Source organism: Macaca thibetana, chromosome 6 (assembly GCF_024542745.1).
Source record: "Macaca thibetana thibetana isolate TM-01 chromosome 6, ASM2454274v1, whole genome shotgun sequence".
In the NCBI taxonomy this organism is placed as follows: Eukaryota; Metazoa; Chordata; class Mammalia; order Primates; family Cercopithecidae; genus Macaca; species Macaca thibetana.
The window spans coordinates 119,650,220-119,675,868 of record NC_065583.1 but is presented as its reverse complement, the minus strand read 5'-3'; the positions used below and the strand labels follow the sequence as shown (position 1 = coordinate 119,675,868).

General features: G+C 36.7%; 1 protein-coding gene across 4 annotated transcripts in view; it reads right to left on the bottom strand.

The window, feature by feature from the left end:
* PDE4D (phosphodiesterase 4D) overlaps positions 1-25,649 on the bottom strand; it is a 1,590,976-nt gene that overhangs the window by 1,311,344 nt on the left and 253,983 nt on the right. Inside the window, exon 1 of one of the 4 annotated variants that reach the window (XM_050794363.1) lies at positions 15,885-15,975. The exons of the other annotated variants lie outside the window; for them this stretch is intronic. The gene's annotated coding sequence lies outside the window, so the exon portion shown is untranslated. Of the gene's footprint in view, positions 1-15,884; positions 15,976-25,649 lie in introns of those variants that run through there. 4 annotated transcript variants of the gene reach the window in all.

Below are 25,649 nucleotides of genomic sequence, written 5' to 3'. Positions count from 1 at the left end.
ATGCAGTTGAATTTCTGATAAGATTATTTGAAAACACCATTTTTACTGATTCCAGAATACTCAAGAGAATACAAAATGTAGAAAGAGGCCATCTAGCAAAGAGGATGTTGATGTTCTCTTCATTTTAGTAAGAGGTTACTATTTTTTTTTATAGCCATCTTTCCTAGTATGATAAATCTATTACATATGTATTTATTGAAAGCTGTTTTCACATACCAGGTACTGGTACTAGGTGCTGATGGTATAAGTGAGATCAAGCTCATAGAAATGTAATTGATCTAATTCTTTTCTTGTAACTGGAAATTAAAGGAACAAAGAAGCTAATTAATTCCTTTTAACATTAATCCTATAATTCCACCCTGTAATTCTTTCTTTCACAGTCCCATAATGAGTGAGAGGAAAATTGGTTACATGAGAGCCAGTGAGGTATAATCCCCACCAAAGAAAAGGCCCTATATAGTAATTGTGAAAGCCAGAGAAAATATGAGAAGGTTTGAAAAGCTCCAAGCCTTCCCTGCGCTAATCTGGTTTTCAGATAAGACAGTGAGAAATCTGGTAACAACAGTTCCATGTGTCATTTCAAATGAAACACAGCATTTAAATGGCCTCAGTCTGAGTTATAAGCTGCACGAAGCCATACTTTTCCATATAAAGTAAAAGATACAACCTCTGCTCCAAAGGAACATGAAATAATTCGAAAGAATGGCACACAGTATTGAGAATGACAAAGCACCTAGAGATCACGATGTATTCCCTGATTGCAGGAAATGAAACTTGAACTTTACAAAATAAGATTTAAAGAAACGGAGGAGATGAGGAAGAAGAAATGGATTCTAGAGCAATTCCTTTGTGGCAGTGCATAAGGAAAGGGACAGAAACAAGAATAAGCATACCTAGCTCCCAAGATAAGCCTAGAGAGCGAGACTCCACTGGTATTCAGTGTACCAGGCTCCTCCTACAGGAGAAACAGTGACATTAATTTGTGCTAGAATGTGGTCTATAAAGGGATCATTAACCCTCCACCTGGGAGACAGCATTAAAATTATGGTCTGCAAAATGCTAAAGAGGATGACCCCATACAACAGAAATCAGGAGAACATGGTAAAACTCAGATGGCCTTGAGGGTCCAAAATTCCAGAGAAACATTGGCAAAGGCCCTGGAGATGCTGGACTGGACTGTTTGTCATCAACCCGTACACTTATTCATTTGCTGCTCATTTAGTAAACTTCGCTTGATGTTACAAAATTTCCCTAGGTAAATATGCATGTAGGAAATGAACTGCAATCTTTTAAAACTGGCATTTCCATCAAAGTTAGTAATTACAGCTCCCTGGAAGAAGAGTTCACACAGGTCTGCAGATCTTTTAGAATGGCATGCGTTTATCACTCACCAGAGAAGGCTGCCAGCTCCACAACATGAAGGCAATTTATTCTTCTCTGACCTAGTGCTGATTAGGTATAGACTGGGCAATCTACCACATACAACCCAGAAATTGAAACAGAGAGAAGGTGAGGACTTAGAACATGGAATTGTATCAGTTACACAAAAATCCTCATCTGGTTCTGAAAGGAAATGAAACCTAGAAAAAAAGAACTGCTGCAAGGATATAAAGAATTTAATTGCTAACCAAGGCCCTTTAAAAATTACATTATAATACCTCAGCAGAAGAAAATACGTCATTCAACCTAATGACTTCTCCACTTCTTTTAGGTATACTTTTTCTAAATATCCTGGAATAAGAAACTGAGCACTGTGATAAACAGAGAAGTCACTACTGTAATGTGATTTGTGTATTTCTAACAGTTACATGACTGCCTCAAAACCTCTCTCACACTGATTTACCATGGCAGGTTGCTTTCCTTACACTAACTGGGTATTTTGTTTATTAATAACTATTTAGCACAGACTATAATAGAGACATTGGGCTTGATGCTAAGGGCAGAAGTGAAGAAGATGATCCCTTCTTAAGGCTATTGAGGAAGATAAACAAGAGGGAACTGAAGTTCAGTGTGATAATTTTAATACCAAGGATAAGAGGGTATGAAACTCACCTTTGAGAGAGGCAGGGTCAAGGAAGGCATCTGTTCAGAGGTAATATCTTAGCAAATGAAAAAAGAATAAAAACTAGGCTAATGGGAGAATGGAAAGACACTCCAAGCAGAGGCATCACCTCTTCAAAGGCTTAGAATCTACAGAGAAAGGGGATATGGAAAGTACATATGGAAAATGCATCCAGTTTAAGGTGAAAAGAAGATCCTTGGAAGGTGAGCAAGCACCAGACAATTAATGATTTTTAAGCCATAATAAGGAGTCTCAATTCTGAGAGCAATGGAGAGCTACTAAAGAGTTTTAGATATAAGAAGTGGCAAGAATAAACACTCTCATTGCCACATGGAAAGTGGACTAGAAATTGACAGACAGACTAAAGGCAGGGAAATTAGTCAGGACACTGTAGCAGCAATTTAAGCAAGAGATGATGAAGACCTGCACCAGAGAAGTAGAGGCAAAGTGGTGAAAAGTAGGTGGAATCAAGCGTGATAGAATCCACAGATCCTAATGATAAGTCCCATTTGGGATGGAAAAGGGGGAAGGAGAATCAAAAATGCTCCCCAAGTTATTTATCACTGAAACAGAGAATGCAGGAGGAGAAGCAGACATGGTGGGGAAGATGAGTTCTAGTCTGGGCAAACCGAATTTCAGGTGACTTTGAGAAATCACAGGAAAGATGTCCACTCGGTGACACGCCAGAGAGAGATCTGGCCTGGCCAGGGCGTGATCAGTACATGAGTGTTTCTCAGGCACATTGGAATAGATGAGCATGCCCAGTCAGAATGCATGAAACAAGATGTGATGCTCTCAAGACACTGGTCTCAGGGCATCAGGAGACAGTAAAAGGGAGAGGTGACAATGTGCTAGCAGCCCTGGCTCTCCGCGCCCCCTCGGCCTCAGCGTCCACTCTGGCGGTGCTTGAGGAGCCCTTCAGCCCGCCACGGTACTATGGGAGCCCCTCTCCCGGCTGGCCAAGGCCAGAGCCGGCTCCCTCTGCTTGCCGGGAGGTGTGGAGGGAGAGGCGCGAGCGGGAACCGGGGCTGCGCGCGGCGAGGCGCTGACAGTCCGGCGGGCGCGGGTGGGGGCTCGGCGGCCCCGCACTGGGAGCGGTGGCCGGCGCCGGCCCAGGGCAGTGAGGGGCCTAGTACCCGGGCCAGCAGCTGCGGAAGTTGTGCCGGGTCCCCTAGCACTGCCGGCCCACATGCACCAGGCACGAATTCTCACCGGGCCTCAGCAGTCTCCCCGCGGGGCAGGCCGCCATGTCCGAACCCCCCCCCCCGCACCCCGCCCCCCCCCCACCCCCCCCCCGTACCCCGCACCCCCCCGCACCCCGCACACCCCCCCCCCCGCACCTCCCGCACCCCCCCCCCACCCTCCCCGCATCCCCCGCAACCCCCCCCCCCCCCCCCCCCCCGTGGGCTCCCGCGAGGCCCAAGCCTCACCGACAGACGCCGGGTCCCACCAACCGCCCAAGGGCTGAGAAGTGCGAGCCCACGGCATGTGACTGGCAGGCAGCTCTGCCTGCAGCCCCGCTGAGGGATCCACTAGGTGAAGCCAGCTGGGCTCCTGAGTCTAGTGGGCACTTGGAGAACCTTTATGTCTAGCAAAGGGATTGTAAATACACCAATCAGCACCCTGTGTCTAACTCAAGGTTTGTAAACGCACCAATCAGTGCTCTGTGTCTAGCTAACCTAGTAGGGACTTGGAGAACTTTTATGTCTAGCTAGAGGATTGTAAATGCACCAATCAGCACTCTGTGTCTAGCTCAGGGATTGTAAATGCACCAATCAGCACCTTGTCAAAATGGTCCAATCAGCTCTCTGTAAAACAGACCAATTAGCTTTCTGTAAAATGGACCAATCAGCTCTCTGTAAAATGGACCAATCAGCAGTATGTGGGAGGGGCCAGATAAGGGACTAAAAGCAGGCTGCCTGAGTCAACCAGTGGCCACCTGCTCAAGTTATTTTCTGCAGGGTGGAAGTTTTGTTTTTTTGCTCTTTGCAATAAATCTTGCTGCTGCTTATTTTTTGGGTCCACACTGCCTTTAAGAGCTGTAACATTCACCATAAAGGTCTGCAGTATGAGTCCTGAAACCAGTGAGACCGCGAAGCAGCAGGGAAGAGCAAGCAACTCCAGAGGCGCTGCTTTTAGGAACTGTAACACTCACCACCAGGGTCTGGGGCTTTGTTCTTGAAGTCAGAGAGACCAAGAACCCACCAATTCCATACACAGAAGGATCCATGTTACTTTAAAAGGGAGGAAGCTGATTCTCTTCTGATACACTAGAATTTGTGCATCCCACATCAGCCAATGTTTAGCTGAGAATGAAGAGAATCTTGAAAGATGGTGAATCAGGCAAATATTGATGATGGGGGTAGAAAAAAACAAGATGAAGTTAAAAAGCAGGGTGTTCAACGTTAGTTCTAGACAATAAGGGATAAAACCATCACAACTGGGATTCTTGGGCAACCAAGGAGCCACTTAGTCAGTGATCATCACTTTAGGTTTTATTTTGTTGTTTCCTTGTTGTTTTGAGACAGAGTCTTGCTCTGTCACCCAGGCTGGAGTGCAGAGTGCAGTTGTGCAATGTTGGCTCACTGCAGCCTCCATCTCTTGGGTTGAAGTGATTCTCCTGCCTTAGCCTCCCGAGCAGCTGGGATTACTGGCACGTGCTGCCACTCTCAGCTAATTTTAGTATTTTCAGTAGAGATAGGTTTTCACCATGTTGGCCAGGCTGGTGATGAACTCCTGACCTCAAGTGATCTGCCTGCCTCAGCTTCCCAAAGTGCTAGGATTGCAGGCATGAGCCACCATGTCCAACCAGATCATCACTTTAAAGAGAACAAGAAGTATGTGCTCTTCAGTGATTCTACAACCTCAGGTACAGAAAACCAAGCAGAGAGAGTTCAGATTGCATGGGCTATTGGCAGTGTCCCATAGAGCTATCTAGACTAGTTGTTTTCACCTTGGCTGCATTCCCATTTGAGACTCTTGTAATTCAAATTATATTTTTGCTACCAGCAGGATTAGCATCTGTGAGAGTGTATCATATCCAGACCACAAATTAAAATCTGCGTTTTCCTAAGATTCCCTGGGAGATGTACATGCACATTAAAGCTTGAGACCTGCTGCTTCAGAATCACTTGAAGTTGTTGTTAAAACAAGAGATTGCTAGATCAGGGATGGGGCTTATGAATTTGCATTTCTAACAAGTTTCCAAGTGCTGCTGCTGCTGCTGCAAGGTTAATACTGTATTTTGAGAATTTTTGCCATAGAACAATTCAGAATCTCCCTGGATGGGACCCACAGGCATCAGTATATTTTTAAGCTCGCTAAGTGATTCTGATTTCCAGCCAAGGTTGAGAAACACTGGTAAAAATATTTTTCTGCTTTTCATTACATAAATAAGGAAATGAATATGAGAAGCAACTTAGCTATCCTCTAACACCAGCTTAAATTTATGACTAAATTGTTCTTTAATATAAAATAGAATATATTTAATATAATTTTGATTAATCAAAAGAGAAAGATGCTGCGCCATCCTTAGTGACTCATTTCCAGAGATATGTTTGGTTGTGATTGGAAAAAAAGGTCACCATAAGTAACGATTATCTTAATCATTACAGTAACCATCAACTCAATTTATTAATTTTAATTTCTGATAATTTAACATGGTATTGGCATTTTGAAGGCCACAATGTGTTTTTTGAACTCATATTTTTTTTTAACAGAAGCAAGGTTGTATAAATTATTTTTCCCCAATCAGCCTACAAAACCAATTCTTTTCTTTCTTCTGTGTGCTTTGGGTTTAACTTTACCTTTTTTCTAGGTTCTTGAGGTAAAAGTTTAGGTTATTGATTGAACTTTTTTCTCTTTTCTAATGTAGGTATTTGGTACTATACATTTTCTCTTGGCATGGCTTTAGTTGGGTCCCACAAATTTTATAGTGCATTTGTACTTTTGTTAAGCTTAACTTTTTTTATTTCCCTTGAGATTTTCTCTTTAATCCATGGATTTTCAGAAGTCTGTTGTTGTTCAGTTTCTAAATGTTTACAGATTTTTGTATTATCTTCCTCTTAATTGATTTCTAGTTTGATTCCATTGTGGTCAGAGAACAAACACTCTGTGTCATTTAATTGTTTTGAAATTGGTTGAGGTTCTTTACATGGCCTAATGGTCTGTATTGTTATAAATTCTATAGACACTTGGGGAAAAAATGTGTATTTTGCTGTTATCGGAAGGAATGTTCTCTAAGTGTTGATTAGATCCAGTTGGTTGATGGTGTTGAGTTTTTCTATATCCTGGAGGACTAATAGCCTAGTTGTTCTATCAATTGTTGAGAAAGAAGGGCTAGAGTCTTCAACTGTAATTATAGATTTGTCTGTTTCTCCTTTCAGTTCCATCAGGTTTTGCCTGCATATTTTCAGCTCTGTTGTTGTCTGCATATGCATTTAAGATGCTATGTTTTCTTGGTGAAGTGACTCTTTTACCTTGGCTAAATTAAACTTGCCTAAAGCTGACTCCTTACACATTTTAAGTTAGGCCTGGTGGTTTATATGTATACAGTGAACTGTAACCTACCAGGGTGTGTAAATAGACAGCAACCTACTATTATAAGTAGCAGAGTCTCAGCCAATCACAGTAGCCATACTTTAGCATCCACAGACAGCCAACTGTTCAAACCTTGTTCAAATAAGACAAACACCCAGCTGTAATCAATCCAGGTGTTTCAGTATCCCATTTCTATTTTCTGTACATCACTTTCTTTTTTCTTTCCATAAATTCTGACCACACAGCAGTGCTGGAGTTGCTCTTAATCTACTCTGGTTCTGGGGGTTGTTTAATTTGCGAATCATTCTTAGCTCGATTAAACTTGTTAAATTTAATTTGTCTAAAGTTTTTCTTTTAACACCATTTTATAATGTACCTCTTTGTCACTAGTAATTTTTTTTTGCTATGATGTCTACCTTATCAGATAGTAGTATAACTATTTATGCTTTTCTGTGATTAATATTTATATGATATACATTTTTCTTTTTTATTTCAAACTTGCCTATATCATTATATTTGAATTGAGTTGCTTGTAGACAGGGGATAGTTAGGTCATATTTTTTATTCCATAATGCCAATTTTTGTTTTTTGTTTTGCTTTAAATTTCTTTTGTTTGTTTTTCTCCTTTATATCATGTGTCCTTATTTTAATTTTTTAATTGTAAACATTTAAGGTATATAAAACAATGTTTTATATACATATACATAACAAAATGATTACTACAGTCAAACAAAAGAAAATTAGCACATCTAATGGGGAAAAGTGGCTTTTCCTCTGAGAGCCAGTACAAGACAAGGATCCTCACTCTTGCCACTTCTATTCAACATAATACTGAAAGTTCTAGCAAGAGCATCTAGAGAGGAAACAGATATAAAAATACATCTATATCAGAAAAGAAGTAAGATTATTCCTAGTTGCAGATTACATGATACAAAATTCCACAAAAATCTGTTAGAATTAATAAATGAATTCAGTAAGGTTGCAGAATACAAAACCAACATACCAGCATTTGTATTTCTTTACGCCAATAATGATCTATCCAAACAAGAAATCAAGGAAACAATCCTATGTACCATAGCATAATGCAGTTATATAGGATAAATAATTCTAGAGATGTAATGTACTGGCATGAGGGCTGTAGTTCATAATATTACATCATATACTGAAATTTGCCAAGAGAATAGATTTTATGTGTTCTTATCACAAAAAAGGTAACAATCTGTTTTTTAATTGGTGTATTTGAACTATTTACAGCTAGTGCAATAATTGGTATGCTAGGGCTTAACTCTACCATTTTACTTTTTGTTTGTACAGCTTTTTTAGTAGTTGCTCTAGCTATTACATCGTATTTGTATAACATATCAAAGTCAATTGGTTTTGTCATTTTATCACTTAAAGTGAAGTATAGAAACCTTACCTCTTTGAACATCCCTTTAACACTCCACATTTATAATTGCCTTCAATATTTTCTCTACATACACTTAGAACCACATCAGAAAGTGTTATAATTTTTTTTCAACCATCAAACATAATTTAGAAACTCAGGAGAAGGAAAGTCTATGATATTTATACATATTTTTGCTTACCATGTTCTTTTGTCCTCCCTGATGTTCCAGGGTTCCTTTATATGTTACTTCCTTTCTGCTTAGCTAACTTCCTTTACCATTCTTTTAGAGTAGATCTGCTGGTGATAACCTGTTTTTATCTAAGTATGTCTTGATTTCCTCTTCATTCCTGAAGAGAGTGTTTTCACTGAGTACAGGATTCAAGATTCACAATTCTTATCTTTCAGCGCATAAAAAAAAATGTGGGTCACTTCCTTCTGGTCTCCGTGGTTTCTGATGAGAAACCTACTGCCATTTCATTGATTTTCTTATATATGTAAGGAATAATTTTTCTCTGGCTGCTTTCAAGATTTTCTTTGTGTCTTTCGTTTTTGAAAGTTTAATTATGAAATGTCTTGTCATGAATTTATTTGGGTGTATCCTGTTTATGGTTCACTCAGGTTTATGTGTTTTACCAAATTTGGGAAGTTTGGGACCATTACTTCTTCAAGTACTCTTTCAGCCCATCCCTCTTTCTCATTTCTTTCTGTACTCTGATGACATGAATGCTAGATCTTTTGTTATAATTACATGGGCCCATGAGGCTCTTGTTTTGTTTTGTTTTTCCCATTTTTTTCTGTTGTTGAGGCTAGGTAATTTCTATCTTCCATTTTATTTATTATTTTTTATCTCCTGTATTCTGCCCATCCACTAAGCTTTTTCTTTTAGTTATTGTATTTTTCATTTCTAAAACTCCATGTGGCTCATCTTTTTCTCTTTCATTTCTTTGTTGAAAGCTTCTCTTTCCTTGTTCAGGTTCTCTATTTTTTCATTCATTCTAAAGGTGTTCAGATTTACTCATTGAAGCGTTTTTATCATGACCATTTTAAAACTGTTGTCAAATAACTCTAACATCTCTGTCATCTTAGCATTGGTGTCTATTAATTGCAATTTTCTTTCATTTTGAGATCTAGTTCTTGGTTTAAGAATAATTTATTAAAACCCGTTCATTTTTAAATTATGTTAAGAAACCATGTCTTATTTAAATCTTCTGTTTTAATTGGCTTTCTCTGACACTTCTCTGGCAGGTAAAGGGGCAGGTGATGCTGCCTCATTATTACTACATGGATGCAAAAACCCAGATTCCCCATTCAGCATCTTAGGAAGAGGTTCCTTATTACTGCTGGGTGAATGTGAGAATTCTAGGAGTTCCAACTCCCAACGTGGTCTCCACTGACACGCAAGGAGGGTAGGGTGACCTTGGTATCACAGGGCAGTGGTGAAGGTCCTGAATATTCTCTAGGTCTCCACTGACACCAGCCCAGTCAGGAGAAGAAAGAGCACCCGATTACTTCCAGATGGCTTTGGAAGTCCAGAATTCCCATGTGGTCTCGACTGACACTGAGAATAGAAATGGAGCTCAGTGATGATAAAACTCCTGGTTCCCTCCTTGCCCTTTTCTGACACTATCCCAGTGTGGACATTGGGGTACTTCATTAGAATCTCAAAAAGGTAAAATCCTAAACTCCTGACATGGTTTTTGCAGGTATAGATGTGACTGGGTCCACAATGCCTTCTCTGTTATTTACCTGGAATATGGTGGCTATTGTCTAAAAGTTTTGCCTTGTTAGGTTGACCCTCTCTGGTCCTTTAGTTACAGAAAGCATGCTTTTGTTAAGAATGTTTTTGTTTACCGTGTAATGCATTGGTATTTTTGTGTTGTTGATTTCTTTTTTTTTTTTTTTCCTTGAGACAGAGTCTCACACTATCACCTGGGCTGGAGTGTAATGACATGATCTCGGCTCACTGCAACCTCCACCTCCCAGGTTCACATGGTTCTCCTGCCTCAGCCTTCCGAGTAGCTGGGATTACAGATGCCCACCACCATGTCTGGCTAATTTTTTGTGTTTTTAGTAGAGACGGGGTTTCACTATGTTGGTCAGGCTATTCTCGAACTCCTGACCTAATGATCTGCCCACCTCGGCCTCCCAAAGTGCTGGGATTACAGGTGTGAGCCACCACGCCCAGCCCATGTTGATTTCTTAAACTCCAAGTCTGGTATATATGAGGAAAAAAGAAAACCCAGGGCACTCTAGGCTGGGCAACAGAACAAGGCCCTGTCTCAAGGAAAAGTAAAAAGGAGAGATACTCTATTTCAATACAAATAACATTGTTTTAAACAGCATTACTCAACATATGAAACAAGTAAGTCATTATCATTCCTAGAGTAAGGAATCTAAATTGATTGAAACTCATGTGACACAGCAATTAATGTTTTTCTTTTGGCCCCAAGGCCCCAAGTCAATCTGCCTTCTGCCTTCTCTCCATATTTCAGAGTATTCCTCTCTCTCTCTCTCTCTCTCTCTCTCTATACACACACACACACACATCCAAAATTTTTAATTGTATTTAGCAGGAGGAATAGGGAAAGCTATGTATATTCCATCTCCCTGGAAGTCTCAATTCTTTAATAGGATGAACTATTAATGAATATAATTAAATTTAACTTTTGCAGAATAGAAATTATCTGAAAACATTACTAAGTCATTAATGGTAGCTTAAATAAAATGAGAGAGTAAGAAACAAACCAGGAAGAAGTACAAGCCACAGTTATAGATATAATCTGAGGCAGGGAGAGCTATACCTCGTGGACTCAGCTTCATATAACCAGATGTCAGAGGCTGCTGGAACAAACCCTTAGCACCTGATGCCTGAAAACAGGATGCATCATGGGCCTTGAGAAGTTCCTTAACTCTTCATCAGTAAATAGCATCGTTGTGAGAGCTATGCAAGTTGGTAAACATAAATAATATATAGCACGGCCAGGCTCACATTAGGGCTCTATAAATGTTAATTATTAACTTACTAATTAAAAATATGTTTATTATCTAAAATAAGGGCTATCTGAGATAAAAATCTATCTGGTGTAATTCTTAGGCCACAAATCTCTAAGGCTTTGGAGGTCAATGTAGCAGAGGACATTGTGGTCATCATTACTGAACTTAACATGTGAAATACACTCTGCCTGTTGACAAGGACGTTTCAATCATTTCAGGCACCTGCTTAAGTTGATAGGCAGCATTGTCAACCTAATTTAGAAATAAATATTGAAAAAGAGATACATACAAGGTCGGGGGAGCTAAGTCTACCCCTCCCTCTCACTCTACTTTGTTTCAGTAGCAGACTTCCCTGTCTATTAGACACTTTCTCCAAACATACAAGAAAGTACCTCAAAACCACACAAATCCAAAATCAAACTTCTTGTCTTTCCTGTGGAAATTTGCTCTTCCTTCCGGTTTCCCTATTTCAGTAAGGTATCAGTAAAGTAAGTGTATCTTAAAGTGTATCTTCAGTAAAGTAAATGTATCTTAACCTCCAAGGAAACCAAAACAGAAATTACAATAATCCTTTATTCACCATTCCTAAAAAGTCACTAAATGTACTGATTCTATATCCACACTACTTTAACTTTATTCCTGCCTCTCCCCACTGTCATTTCTGTAGTATACCAACTATGATGGCTGAAATCTATGAAATCTTTACCAAGAATTATTCTAAATGATAAGAAATTTATGAAAGGAACAAGAGTTTATTTCAATAGATAATAGATATCATTCAGGATAGTTTCAACATGACCAAACCTTTTTTAAAAATTAAGCAAAAGAAATGAAAAATAATAGAAAAATTAAGAATAAGAAAAGAAAAGGCCGAGCATGGTGGCTCAATCTTGTAATCCCAACACTTTGGGAGGCCGAGGCAGGCAGAAGGCTTGAGCCCAGGAATTTGAGACCAGCCTGGGCAACAGCAAAACCCTGTCTCTACAAAACATACAAAATTAGCCAGTCCTGTGGGTGCACGCCTGTAGTCCCAGCTACCCAGGAGGCTGAGGTGGGAGGATTGCTTGAGCCTGGGAGGTTGAGTCTACAGTGAGCCGTTATTATACCACTGCACTCCAGGCTGGCCAACGAGAAAAAAGGAAAAAAAAAAAGAGAGAGAGACTCTATTTCAATTACAATAACATTGTTTTAAACAACATTACTCAACATATGAAACAAGTAAATCATTACCATTCCCAGTGTACAGAATCTAAATGAATTGAAATTCATGTGATATAGCAATTAATCTTTAAAGAACAAGAGAGAAATAAACCTATATATATATATATTCCTCAAAATGAGCTCTATTTGTCAGGCAAGACTATTCAGGGGAAAAAAGGATTATATAGTAAAAAAAAAAAAATCTGGAATATGCTACATTTGATCAATGAAAATTGAAGAGTACATCAGCATATTGTAGGTTGGAAGTCCTATGGTAACTTGTTTAATTTGGTCTAATATGAAGATTCCAAGGTTTCAGTGACAGTGAAAACATTCTTTTTCCTCTAAGTGCCTTTCATAGAAATAATGAGAAGCTGTAGCTTAGAAACCACATGGAGTCCATCATCATTAAAAATTTGATTTCAAATAAAACAAAATTTCTTATTACTATGTTCTCTGTGTCTACGTCCTCTTGTCTTCTTTCTTTTGTAAAGACACATTTTGTTGGATTTGGGGCCCAGCTGGATAATCCAGGATTATTCCATTTGGAGATCCACAACTTAATTACATCTTCAAAGATCAGTTCCCAACGAAATTCACATTCACAGGTTCCAAGGGTTAAGAGATAGGCATATGCTTTTGGAGGCTGCAGTTCAATCCACTACATATGAGTTATTTGGAAGTATGATATTTAGTGTCCAGATATCTGAGGACTTTCTAGGCATCTTTCTGCTACTGATTTATAACTTAATTCCACTGTGGTTTGAGTACATATTCTGAAATCCTTTTAAATGTCATGAGATATATTTTATGGCCTAAAATATACTTTATATTGGTAAATGTTTCATGCACATTTGAAAAGAATGTATATTCTGCTGTTGTTGGGTGGAATGTTCTAAAATGTGGATGCAGTTATTTCATTGTTTTTCAAGTCTCTACATCTTTACTGATTTTCTGTCTACTTATTCTACCAATTACTGAGAGAGGTGGTAAAATTTCTGACTATAATTATGAGCAATATATACTATATTACCATGTTTTCTAATATGATCTCCATCTTATACCCCAAGGTTCATTAATATCTACACAGATACATGCTTCCTAATGCATTATCTCCCTCTTCTATTAGAAGTCTTGCCCATCTTTTGTCTTATTTTGTCATAGATATTTTTTCATAAATTTTGGTTAATATATAGGAGATAGTTGACTACAAAAAACTCAATTTCAGGTTTCACTCATACTTTGAAACTCAAAATATACTTTTTTTGTTATAAATGTTTTAAATTATGTTCTTAGTTTCATGAACTGTCTGCTCCTGATCATTTGATGTAATTCTGCACACAATCAAAGCCACTTAGAAATTTTGTGAGAGGTACTAAATGCTCTACTGCAAAGTTTTGGGCATTAAGTATTTTAAAAGAAAAAATGGTAACATTTTTCCCAAATATGTTAGCAAATTCAAGAAGCAGATTATACTAATTACAATTACTGTGAAGTTACATACACATCATGAACTCAAATTTCTTCTTAGGAGACTTAATGCAGCTTAACACTTTACCTCATGGGAGTTACAATATAGAAAGAACACATTAAAAAATTGAGTTGATTGCTCTATATCACAGCAGGGCCTGTAAAATGTGCGAGGTCTCCCAAGGTGGCCACATTCTTTGATAAATTCACCTGTGGGCTGCTGTTATATTTGAGGGAGGCTCAAGAACTACCATCTGCAGAAAAGAGAAAGGAACATGAGGATTGCGTGTTATTTCCTACACACTGAGTCAAGCTCACTACTGGGGAAAAAAAAAAAAAACTGTCCCATATTCAGCCAGTTCTGAGAAACCAGCTGAATGAATACAGTGTGGTCACGTCTCAACATTAAAATACACAGAATCATCCACTCTAGGAAGCACAGTGAATGGAAAGATGAGACAAGATCCAACTAATTAATATGGTGAAACTGCAATTTGTCATAGGAGACAAATTTCTGTTAAAATTGTCATGCAAAATAACTAGATAGTATACTTTGGGAACCTGATCATTATTTCTACATCTATTTAGCACTCACCTTGTTTTAGGTAACTATGCCTGGTAGTATAAAGAGCTAGTAATGTTTTACCTGATCTCAAGGAAATTAAAAATTAATGTTAAAAATGCATAATCATTAAAATAAGGTAGCCTATATTTCTGCTATTATTATGTCTACCAATAATAGAGTTATCTTCTGGGTAAAAAGTCCCTGAGACAATCTCCTACCTAGGTGTGGAAACTCCCAGGAAGTTGCACTTTTTAGGAACACATTCTTTGGTCACCAGACTTCTTCCCAAAGTAGTCAATGCCTGTAAGTCTTAACTGTAACACTAAAGTCCTAATTCAGATACAAATGCAGTGTATGAAAAAGAAGGGTGTTGCCTGCTTTTAGCTAAAAGTTTAGGATGACAGTGGTGTACTCTGCCATGAGCTGCATCACAGAAAAAAAGCCCCCGATGATATTTCTCCAGGACAACTAAGGCAACAGAACATTGTCCCATCACTGTCATTGTTTTTGCACCTACAGAGACCCACTGATGAAAGAGCTGTTTCTTCTGGGTCCAGACCAGACAGATTTACCTGATGATCCTTTTCCACTATTAGATACTCAAATAGTGAGAATCTGTAACAGTTTGTTCACCTTTCATCCCCACTTTAAAATAGAGAACAGCTAGAGGCTTGTGACTTATTCTCATGTTAGAAGCCCTCTTATCTGACATAATGAGGATAGGTAGTTGGCCAGTTTGTTAAATGAATATATTAGAGTCAAGAATTGACTTCTATATCTTCAGAAATAATACCTCAAGCATTCTTTATAAATGTAAACATTTAAATGCACATAGTTGGCTACTCTTTTGATGTAGAGCCAAGGCCTTTGCTTTGAGTTTGAATCTCTTAGATTTCTAGGCTGTCTTACATCAAAAACATCCATTATGCATCATCTATGACTTACAGTATTTCTTTGTAATTGAGAAGTTGAGGCACTCGAGCAGCAATCTGAGTTAAGAATCATTCACATTTCCTCCCAATCTTTTATGATTGGCTCACCTACACCTAATTCTACAGTAATTTTTTTTAGCATATTTACTAGCATTCTATTTAGTTTTCATATAAACACTTCTCTTCACTTACATGTTACATCACTCTACATAATAATTATATGATATAATATAATAGCAAGTACAACAGTCGTTAACAGATTTGGGACTCTTGGCAAACATGCACCGCCACAAAGGGGACCTGAAGTACAAAGGTGTATTAAACAGTAGCTGTCTAGAATGTCATAGACATTGGTGTGCAGACTTTAGAGAGGACATAATGTCTGCTAAGGCACTCTGCTGAAAAATATATAGAATAAGGATTCTGCTGTTGCTTCTTGAGTGTATAACTTTGTATAAAGTCCTGATTATTTAGAAAAGAACAAACAAAAAAATAACCTGCCTAATGCTCTCCATTACAACTAGAAAATAACCTTAATCAAAATACACAGATATGAATAAAAAATTACAGAGAAGAAAAATAACAAATCTGTTTGGGAGTTGAAGAATTTTTAAAAAATGAAATTTCAGAAAAATCAAGACAGCAAAAGAAGGTTAGCAGAGGAAGACTTCTACCCTAAGAAGAAAAGCTATGTATGAATATAAAACTACTAAAGTGAAAACAAAGAGATACTACCTTGCCAGCCTCAGCTCCCTGCTACAAGTTCATAGAGTGATGTGGTGCCCACAAGTTCCCAAATTCATCAAAGATGGATTGCAATAAAATGACCTTGAGAATTCCTTTCAGGTCTATTTGTACAAACCTTGGCATGTGAGTGGCAGTTTCAACGAAAAACCAGCAGATCACGTGACTGGGTTTGCATGTTTATAAAACTGTTTCAAATGCAATCACCAGATTTCAAGATTTGAAAAGCATTCTAAAATGTTTCATAGTGCACAAGTAAAAGGGGCAGGAACATTTCAGTGTTTCTGAGCAAATACAGAGCTTTAAGAAAATAGCTGGTATCAGTGAAGACATTTTGATTGGACAACTTCAGGCAAACAGGACGCCCATTTAACACTACACGTTCTCATATCCTTCACCATGAATTCAGGCATAGCTATCTTCAATCTGTCACAACAACCTGGGAAACATGATAATTCTTATAAGTGCCACAGAAAAACTATTTAAGAAATAGCAGAATTTGTCTGTTTCCTTAGTGAGAAAGGAGATTGATACATACCCTGGAAGAAGCTGTAAAGTAATACCGTTCCCATGAAATACAACAAGCCATTGTAGATACTTAAGTAGTATTGTCTAAAGAAAAACAACATTCTTAAAGATCGTTTTTGACAACAATGAAACCAAGTCATGGCCACTTTTTTCTTACATTTGATCTCCATAGATATTTGTACTCCAAAGATAGACAGACATTTGTTTACATAAAATAAAACATCATAAATTACCAACTAGAGTAAGATGTGTGTCAGAATAGCTGCAAATGACACTTTTGCAAAAACCACAGATAATACGATGTGGCCGCTAAGAGATTCGTCACTGGCTATTTTTGAAACTCCAGCCCTTTACACCGACTACCATTATAGCTATTTAAGCATGAAATGTTTGTCCTCATTTTTATTCATATGTTTTATGGACCATTTACTGTTAGCTAGAAAAATCGTTTAAAAGGTAATTCAGTTTACAGCTGAGGAAAAATAAGCCTCCGAAACAATCTCAGAATATTGACTTAGTGTCAGATAGGTAGGAATGAATTTAAATTCAATGTGAAATTGGGGTAAAAGGTGACTTTTTAACAATTAACTTTAAAAGAAATAAATGAGAAGAGTAGCTTGTTAATGTTTCTCTCTTTGTTTCCCCCTTAATAGGAAACACCTTAGCCACAAAGGGATGCGAACTTTCCGCAAAGTTTTCATTGTTCAAAAATAACTTCAAGTGTGAAAGGTATGGCTTCAACACAGGATTAACTACTGTTGGCCTCTGCCACACAACACACTGTAAAGACTATGAAAGACTAGATTAGGGAAGAATAGGACAACCATGCCTTCTATAAGACATATTTTATTTCCCAGTAAAAACAAAACTTAATTATAATCGAAAAGTCTTTAATGCTTACTGTGTGTCCAAGGCACTACTCTAGACAGCACAGAGGGATACAAAAATGGTAAAACCTAGCTTGTGGCCTCCATGAACTTAAGGTCTAGAGGGAAGAGAAATGCCTGAATAACTTCAGCACAAAGCAGTGAATAAAACAGGATACAAATATACAAAATGCACCTTCTGCTGGTAAATGCAGTTCCCTTAGCTGTCAGTTGGGTTGAGGTGCCATGAGAATAAACTCCACCCTCCTATTGCTGTGTAGGAGAGGCGCCCCCTTCAGGCCTTAGAGCACCATAGATTGCCTCTTGCAAGTATGTGTTTCCTCTACTGCGGGGAGGCTCTTCAAAGAATTAAAATTCTTATTTACCCTGTGTTCCTAGCACTTAGTTTAGTTTCTTGTACATAGGAAGTAATCAGTAAATCAGTAAAATGAAGAATTAATAAATTCCCTCCATCCAGAATCCTCTGCCTCCTTTTCTCTACACGTGCCTATTTACATTTCTGAATGTAAAAATCCTACCCAGCTCAAATGCTACTTCTTCCTTATGGCAATATCCAGTCGTGCCTCACAATTCCCATCCTTGGCAGAAATATTGTTTATACTTTCTCTGGACTCTATAGTTTATATCCCTAAAATTTCTAAAACTTTGAAATGGCTGAATCTTTAAATCAACAGTTGTCACTAGCTCTCCTTTGATACAATCCTCTAATATTTTATTTGATTATTGCTATTTGTGTACATTTGTTTTTATGTGTAAGCTCCTAGAGGGAGGTATCTGATGCTAACATGCCATTTATGATGCCACCAGCATTTTAAAGGAGCATCCATTTGTTGGTTCAACAAGAACTTCTTTAGCATCAGTATTGTACCTAGAGCTAAATAAAATATTGATTTAATTAAATCGTATTTCTGGAAGTGATTGAAAGATTCCAATGGAACAGGGGTTTTCTTAACCTCCGCAGATTTTTGTCTGTTCTAACAGTGTGCTGTGTTTGTGCGAGGATTATCATCACCTAGGGCTATTTTGAGACTAACTACTGCAAGCATTTTTCCCCATCAAATCTGCAAGCATTGTTTCCCTCAGGTTCATCTTCTTCTTGGATAATGTCACAGATGAAATATACTGATGATCTTACATCAAATACTTAGAGGAAGAGGTTAAATGATTATTTGCCCCATCGTGATGGTCAGCTTCTAGCTTTGACCACCAAACCTCTGCTATACATTTATGAGTCTTCCTAAACCTCTAATTTAGGTTTCTAAATTCGAAATGCAAATGTCCTCTTCACCCCCAGAAAAGTTTGACATCTTTTTGTTTGATCTTTCCATCTCTACAAATAACAAAATAAAACAAAACAAAAATAAAATGAAGAATACATTAAATGCACAGCTTTTAGCTCACTGCTGGGCACATAGGAAAGATGGGGCTAAAAATAGTTAACTAGTGATATGTGTACAAAAAGGTTTTTTAACTATAAATAATATTTTTTGTAACTGGATATTTTATTTCATAGACAACTGTCATGTAGTCAGAGACTACAAAATGCAACACTCATAGCTGGTATTTTATGTGCTTTCAGTTTGAGGTTTCTCATTTACAATGAATCATTTATATTTTCTCTAAAAAACATAAAGCATTTTTGTTATTTTCAATCACATCAAATTGATTCTATTCTTGACATGATGACCATAATTGCAACAAGAACATCAATGATCATAATGGGATATGAGTATTTCACTTCAGCACTTCATATTCACCAAATCATGTCATGTGTGTACCTTAAATTTCTGAGAATTCATTTTTCAGAATCATCTTATAGATTGCTATTTTTCATAATAAACTAAACTGCTGATTCACCTACAAGAAAACACAGAAGGAACATGTATAACTATATTTGAGTTAACAGCTGCTGTGCCTACTAAAATCTTCCCCGTCTCACATTGAGAACACCATCACTACGTTTTTGCAGCTAAAAGAAGGTTGTTCTAAATGCAGATAATCTAAGAATCAGTCATCTTACATTCATGTCTTTCCCCAGAGTGGTTTAAAGGAAAATGCTTTAGAAAAAATGTTTATAACATTTAAATTTGTTAGTTGCTGGAAACACTAAGTCTAAAGTAGGCTGTTTCTAGAATTCCTTAAATATCACCCCCCTCAAAAAAATAACAGAATGCAAAGTCCAGTATGTCTGATTTAAATGTACCTACAGGAGTTCAAAATAAGCATGATATTTTGCCCTAACTGGTAAAAAGTTCTGGTGTAAATTTTAGACAATTTGGGTGATCCTATAAATCATGATAATCTCTCACCATCTGTCTCTTCTAATTTCACCATTCTTAACTTCTGTTCTGTTTCTCTCATCACAGTCCCAAAGTAAAGAGTCTGTTTTGAAGGTTATCAACTCTTTCCCCACCCCTGTAGAGGAGACTTCCCAACTGCTAAAATAGCAATAAAAAATAACTTGCCTACCAATTACTGAGATGGTTATAGAATCTCCGATTGGATCATCCTCTGGTTAAATGTTTAAAGCTCAGTTAAAATGCAAATTAACAGTAGACAATGTAGCAATTATGGCAAGAGTGGGACAAGAGAAAAAGTTTCATCCAAGAATGTAAATTTTTGAAACTATAATTAAATGTGCAATTTGTTCCGTTTCATAGAAATTTTTTATGGCATGGAAATGTACCAGGAAACCCCAACTAAAATAGTGTCAGATTAGTATTTCTAGTCTGGTCAAAAAGAATCACCTTAGAGACACTGCAATTTTGACAGCCCATCTTTTATCTCATGTCACTGAATGGATTTTTCCTAAATTGTTAAATTGGGTGGGTTAATGTGAAATTCCCTGAGTTTTTTGGGGAAAGATGAAGTAATTTATTGATGAGGATGAAACTTTCTAGATATGTCAAGATATGAGTGCTGCATCACAGAGAGGCTGGTACTCATATGTGTGAGTAGGAATAGTGTCTCCACTAGTGGCTTGAGTAAAATCTATACATGCATATGGAACATATGTGGATTCCATCTGACCAGCCATTCATATAACAGTTGCCAGTGTGGGGATGGGTTGAGAAGAGGTGAAATTAGAACAATAAAAGATCAAAGGTAATAGGAATATAACAGAAAGCACAAAGCACTAAAGGAGGAATCATCTGAGAAGTAAATGATTATAAATCATAACAGAATGGAGATTGATTTACATTCTGAAGATCTCAAGGAAACAAAATGTATAAGGAACAAAAAAATAATGTTTGGTAAAATTAAGAACTGACACATCTAATAAGAAATGACTATAGAAGAGCAGAGAATTAGTGGTTTGGTCATATGGAATAACCCATACTTGAAAAAAATTATACATTAATATGAAAAAATACATATAGAATAACAAAGAGGAGGCTGGGAGTGGTGGCTCACACCTGTAATCCAAGCACTTTAGGAGGCCAAAGTGGGTGGATTGCTTGAGCTCAGGAGTTTGAGACCAGCCTGGGCAACATAGTGAAACCCCATTTCTACTAAAAATACAAAAAGTTAGCTGTGCATGGTGGTGCACACCTGTGGTCCCAGCTACTCAGGAGGCTGAGGTGGGAGAATCACCTGAACCTGGGGAAATGGAGGCTGCAGTGAGCGGTGATTGCACCACTGCACTGCAGCCTGGGCAATTGGAGTGAGACCCTGTCTCAAAAATAAAAAAAATAATAAATAGGAGAGTATATAGACATAGATAAAGCAAAGGCATAATGATTTTTAAAAATATTATTTCCCCTAATGTATTTGTAACTCCCCAAAAAAGGGTCACAAGCCAATAATACAAATAGACAAATAGTAAGTGCTATAACACTAAGAAGGAGACCTGAATATTTTCTAAAGAACAAAATGTTCTGCACTGTCTCGAAGGAATGTGAGGTAGCATCAAAAATTGTTAGAATCTTTTTTCTGGGTTTCCTGTTTATCCAAAGAGCAACATCTTTAATGAGCAATGACCTGGACACTGATTCAACATCTTGACATGGACACAAACCATCTTGACATTACCAACCTCCGTTACAGACTGATAATATTGGTTCCAATCTTGAACATTTTCAGGAAATGAGAAAACAAGCTAACCATCTGCCTTCCTTTAGTTGTAGTTTTAAAGCAAGGATATTCCAAAAATAAAAGTCAACTCTATGCCACAGATTAAATATCAAACTATGAATGATATTTGCTATTCAGGTAATAAAAGTGTAAGATTCCACTTGCCCATAGGGTTCTTCGAACAAAATAATAAAAATGCCAAAGAATTCAATTTAAAAAAGATCTCCATTGAAGAAAATTTTACTTTTCTAAATTAAAAATCAAATATATAATTAAAAGCTTAATAGCTAAATGCAAAAAAAAACCTATTATAATATAATGAACAAATATAACATTTTTAGAGAAAAGAGGATACTGATCATTAAGAAAATCCTAAAAACCCTAAAAGACAAAGGCCTGAAAAGACAGGTTTTTAAATTTCAAACTCACTAGTAATCCAAGAGATGCAAGCTAACACAATGAGATTCTATTTATAAAAAACAAAATTAAAAAAAAAAAAAAGCATGTAAGGCTAGCAAGTGGGCAGTGAGACAAGCATACTTGAATAGAATACAGTGGGAATTTCTTTTTGAAACATAAATTGAGAAAAGCCTTTGACCTGGCAGTTTCACTTCTGGGAATCTATTCTAAGCAAACAATCCAAAGTATAAATAAAAATGTATGCACACAGGTGTTCCTAATAATTTGTATATAATATGGGAAAATGACTAACAATAAAAGAATGGTTAAGTAAATCAGGATATATAATTCGTATAATACACATAATACAGACACATTATACAGACTTTTTCGTTACATAGGGAAACATTCCTGTTAAGTAGAAAAGTAGGGTTCAACATTTTAGATATGATGTCAAACTCTGTGTGTGTGCACGTGTTTGTTTATGTTCATACCCACAAGTGCATATTGAAAACTATATTTTGAAATAACTATCTCTATAAAGATAGACATTATTTTTCTTAATAGAAAAACACATTATTTAAAGAATAAAATTTTTACTGTTTTCCAATAATACCATGCAGGCAAAACAAAGTATCCTTTTGGATTTACTAAATTTGGTTTACAATAACTGAGGATTATGAGAGAATCCAGAGGGTCTAGGCATGGCTAACGCCTATCTTCACTGTATACACACTATTCATTTAAACGAAGTTGAAAGCCAAACATTTCAAGACATCAAATAACACTTAAGACTTAGATCCATTTGGTATGCTAAATACAAATTGTTCTTTTGTACTTAGCTCTGCCAAGAATCTTTATTGATTAACTTGTAAACCTTAAGAGAAAATGGTATACATCTGAAACGACATAAAACACACTTCTTGCCAAAGATCCTACAGTCCTTCCAAACAAGTCTAATTCTACTGAATGTTTAAATTAATTCTATCAAACATTCATAACTTTTGCTGTGAAGAGTTATGAAAGCTATTTCTTCCAATTCTAGAGTTTGCAGATTTAATAACAAAAAGTATATGTAAAATATTTTATTCCTAAAATGTAGATGTGTTTTTAATTAGATGAACAGGCCGTCTCCCCATTCCCCAACAAAAGATATTGCAAAGACTAGTACTGTCAATGAATTGAGTAATACCATTTATTGATACCAGTAAAAACAAAAAGCTTTACTCTCAATTCTGAGACTAGTTTCCATAATCATGGTGTTGTTGGAACATATGACTTAATTTTGAACTATCTCCTCTCTATTATGACATGGTCCAAAATGATAATAGGTCCTTGTTTGATCATATATATTGGAAAACTCTAACGTTTCCTTATGAAATATTTATTTTCAAGAGTGTAAATTCCTTTTTTTTTTTTTTTTTTTTTTTTTTTGGGGACGGCGTTTCACTCTTTCACCCAGGTTGGAGTGAAGTGTCATGATCTCGGCTCACTGAAACCTCTGCCCCCCAGGTTCAAGCAATTCTCCTGCCTCAGCCTCCCCTTATCAGAAAAGAAAAAAAAAAAAAAAAAAAAAAAAAAAAAACTGATGAACTGTTTCATAAGCCATCCCTGTTGAAGAGTGATTAGAAGGATTCCTGAACACTGACTACCAATTTACTTAAAATACTGAAAAAGATGTAACCTGGCCGGGCGCAGTGGCTCACGCCTGTAATCCCAACACTTTGGGAGGCGGATCACGAGGTCAGGAGATCAAGACCATCCTGGCTAACACGGTGAAACCCCGTCTCTACTAAAAATACAAAAAATTAGCCGAGCGTAGTAGCAGGTGCCTGTAGTCCAAGCTACCCGGGAGGCTGAGGGAGAAGAATCGCTTGAACCTGGGAGGTGGAGCTTGCAGTGAGCCGAAATGGTGCCATTGCACTCCAGCCTGGGCAACAGACCCAGACTCCGTCTCAAAAAAAAAAAAAAAAAAAAAAAGATGTAACCCACATCCTTAAGATACAGAACATTTCCATTTCCCTAGAAAGTTCTTTCATCTCTCTTTCTGTTCAGTCTTCCATCTCAGAGGCAATCACCTTTCTCTAACCTTAGTTTTGTTCTACAACTTTCTAGAAATGGAATCATACCAGATACCAGATGTATTCCTTTTTTGTCTCGATTCCTTCACTCAGCGTTTCATCTTTGAGAGTCACTCATTTAGTTGCAGGTATCAGTAGTTCATTCATTTTTGTTGCTGAGTAATATTCCATTGTATAACTGTGACAAAATTTGTTTACTGATTCTCCTTTTGATTAATATGTGGGTTTATGAATATATGGGTTTATGAATATTTCAGCAAGTATTTATGTATAATACAATTTGTTATGTGTAACATAAAATTTGCTTCTGGGTAAATAATACAAGTGGAATTGCTGGGTCAAAGTGTAGGTGAAAGTAACATTTTATTATCTGCAAAACATTTTTTCAAAGTAGTTACAACATTTAATTTTCCTATCAACAAGTGTAAGAATTCAGTGGTTCTAACTCCTCACCAGTATTTAGTGTTTTCAACCTTTTTAATTTTGTCCATTCCAGTGGGTATGTGGTGGTATCACTTTGTGGTTGTAAATGCATTTCTCTGAAGCCTAAAGATGTGGAGCACTCTTTACTGTGTTCATTGGCCATTTGTATATTTACTTTTATAAAGTGTCCCTTGAAATGCTTTGCTCATTTTTATTGAGCTATTTTCTTTGGTCTTTATCTTATTAATGTAGATGTGCTTTATGTGATATTGATTAAAGTCCTTTGTCAGATATGTTTTACAAATATCTTTCTCCTGTTAGTTGCTTCCTTACTCATTTACTTAATTATGTCTTTTGATAAGCAGTCTAATTTACCAATTTTGAGGGTTATTATTATCTGAATCCTGTCATGTTCGGTTCTTGAAGTATCAGAGTTTTACCCTTTGCTTTTAGGTCTCCAATCCATCTTGAATTAATTTTTGTCTGAGGTGTGAATTTAGAGAATGAAAATTTATTTTTTCCAATATGGATATCAATTTATTCCAATTTCATTTGTAAATAAGACTCTCCATTCCTTTATTTAATTGCTTTGGTGTCTTGAAAAATATCAATTTACTGTATAAATGTGTGTCTATTTCTGGACTCTTTTATTTCCGTCATTTATTTGTGTATCCTTATGTCAAAACCTCATAATCTTTAATACAACTGTATTTTTATAGGAAATGTAGAGTCAGGTAGAATTGCTGTACTTTTTCAAGATTATTCTGACTATTCTACCTTCTTTACTCTCCCATATAAATTTTAGAATAAGCTTGTCAATTCTTATAAAATAAAAGCCACCGTGATGAAGACTAAGATAAATTTGAACATATAGATTAGTTCAGGGAAAATTAATATCCTAAATTGTTATTGAGTCTTCTGATCAATGAGCAAAGTGTATCTCTCCATTTATTTAAGTCTTAAATTTCTCTTGGTAAATTGTAGTTTTCAGTGTAAGAATTGTGCACATATTTCATTAAATTTACTACCAAGTATTTTCTATTTTCTGGCATTATAATAAATGAAATTTTTAAATATTTAGTTTTAATTGTCCATTGTATTTATAAACATGATTAAATTTGTATTGACTGAGATACTGAGACCTTTCTAAACTCATTTATTAGTTTAAGTCCCTTTTTTGGAAGCTATTCCTTATGGTTATTTAAGTACCTATTTATGTCATCCATGAATAAAATCTGCTTTACTTCTTGCTCTGCAAACTGTATGCATTTTAATTATTCTTCTTGCACTGTTGCTAAGACCTTCAGTAAAATGTTGAATAGAGATGTGAGAACAGACATTACTACCTTGTTCCCAATCTTATA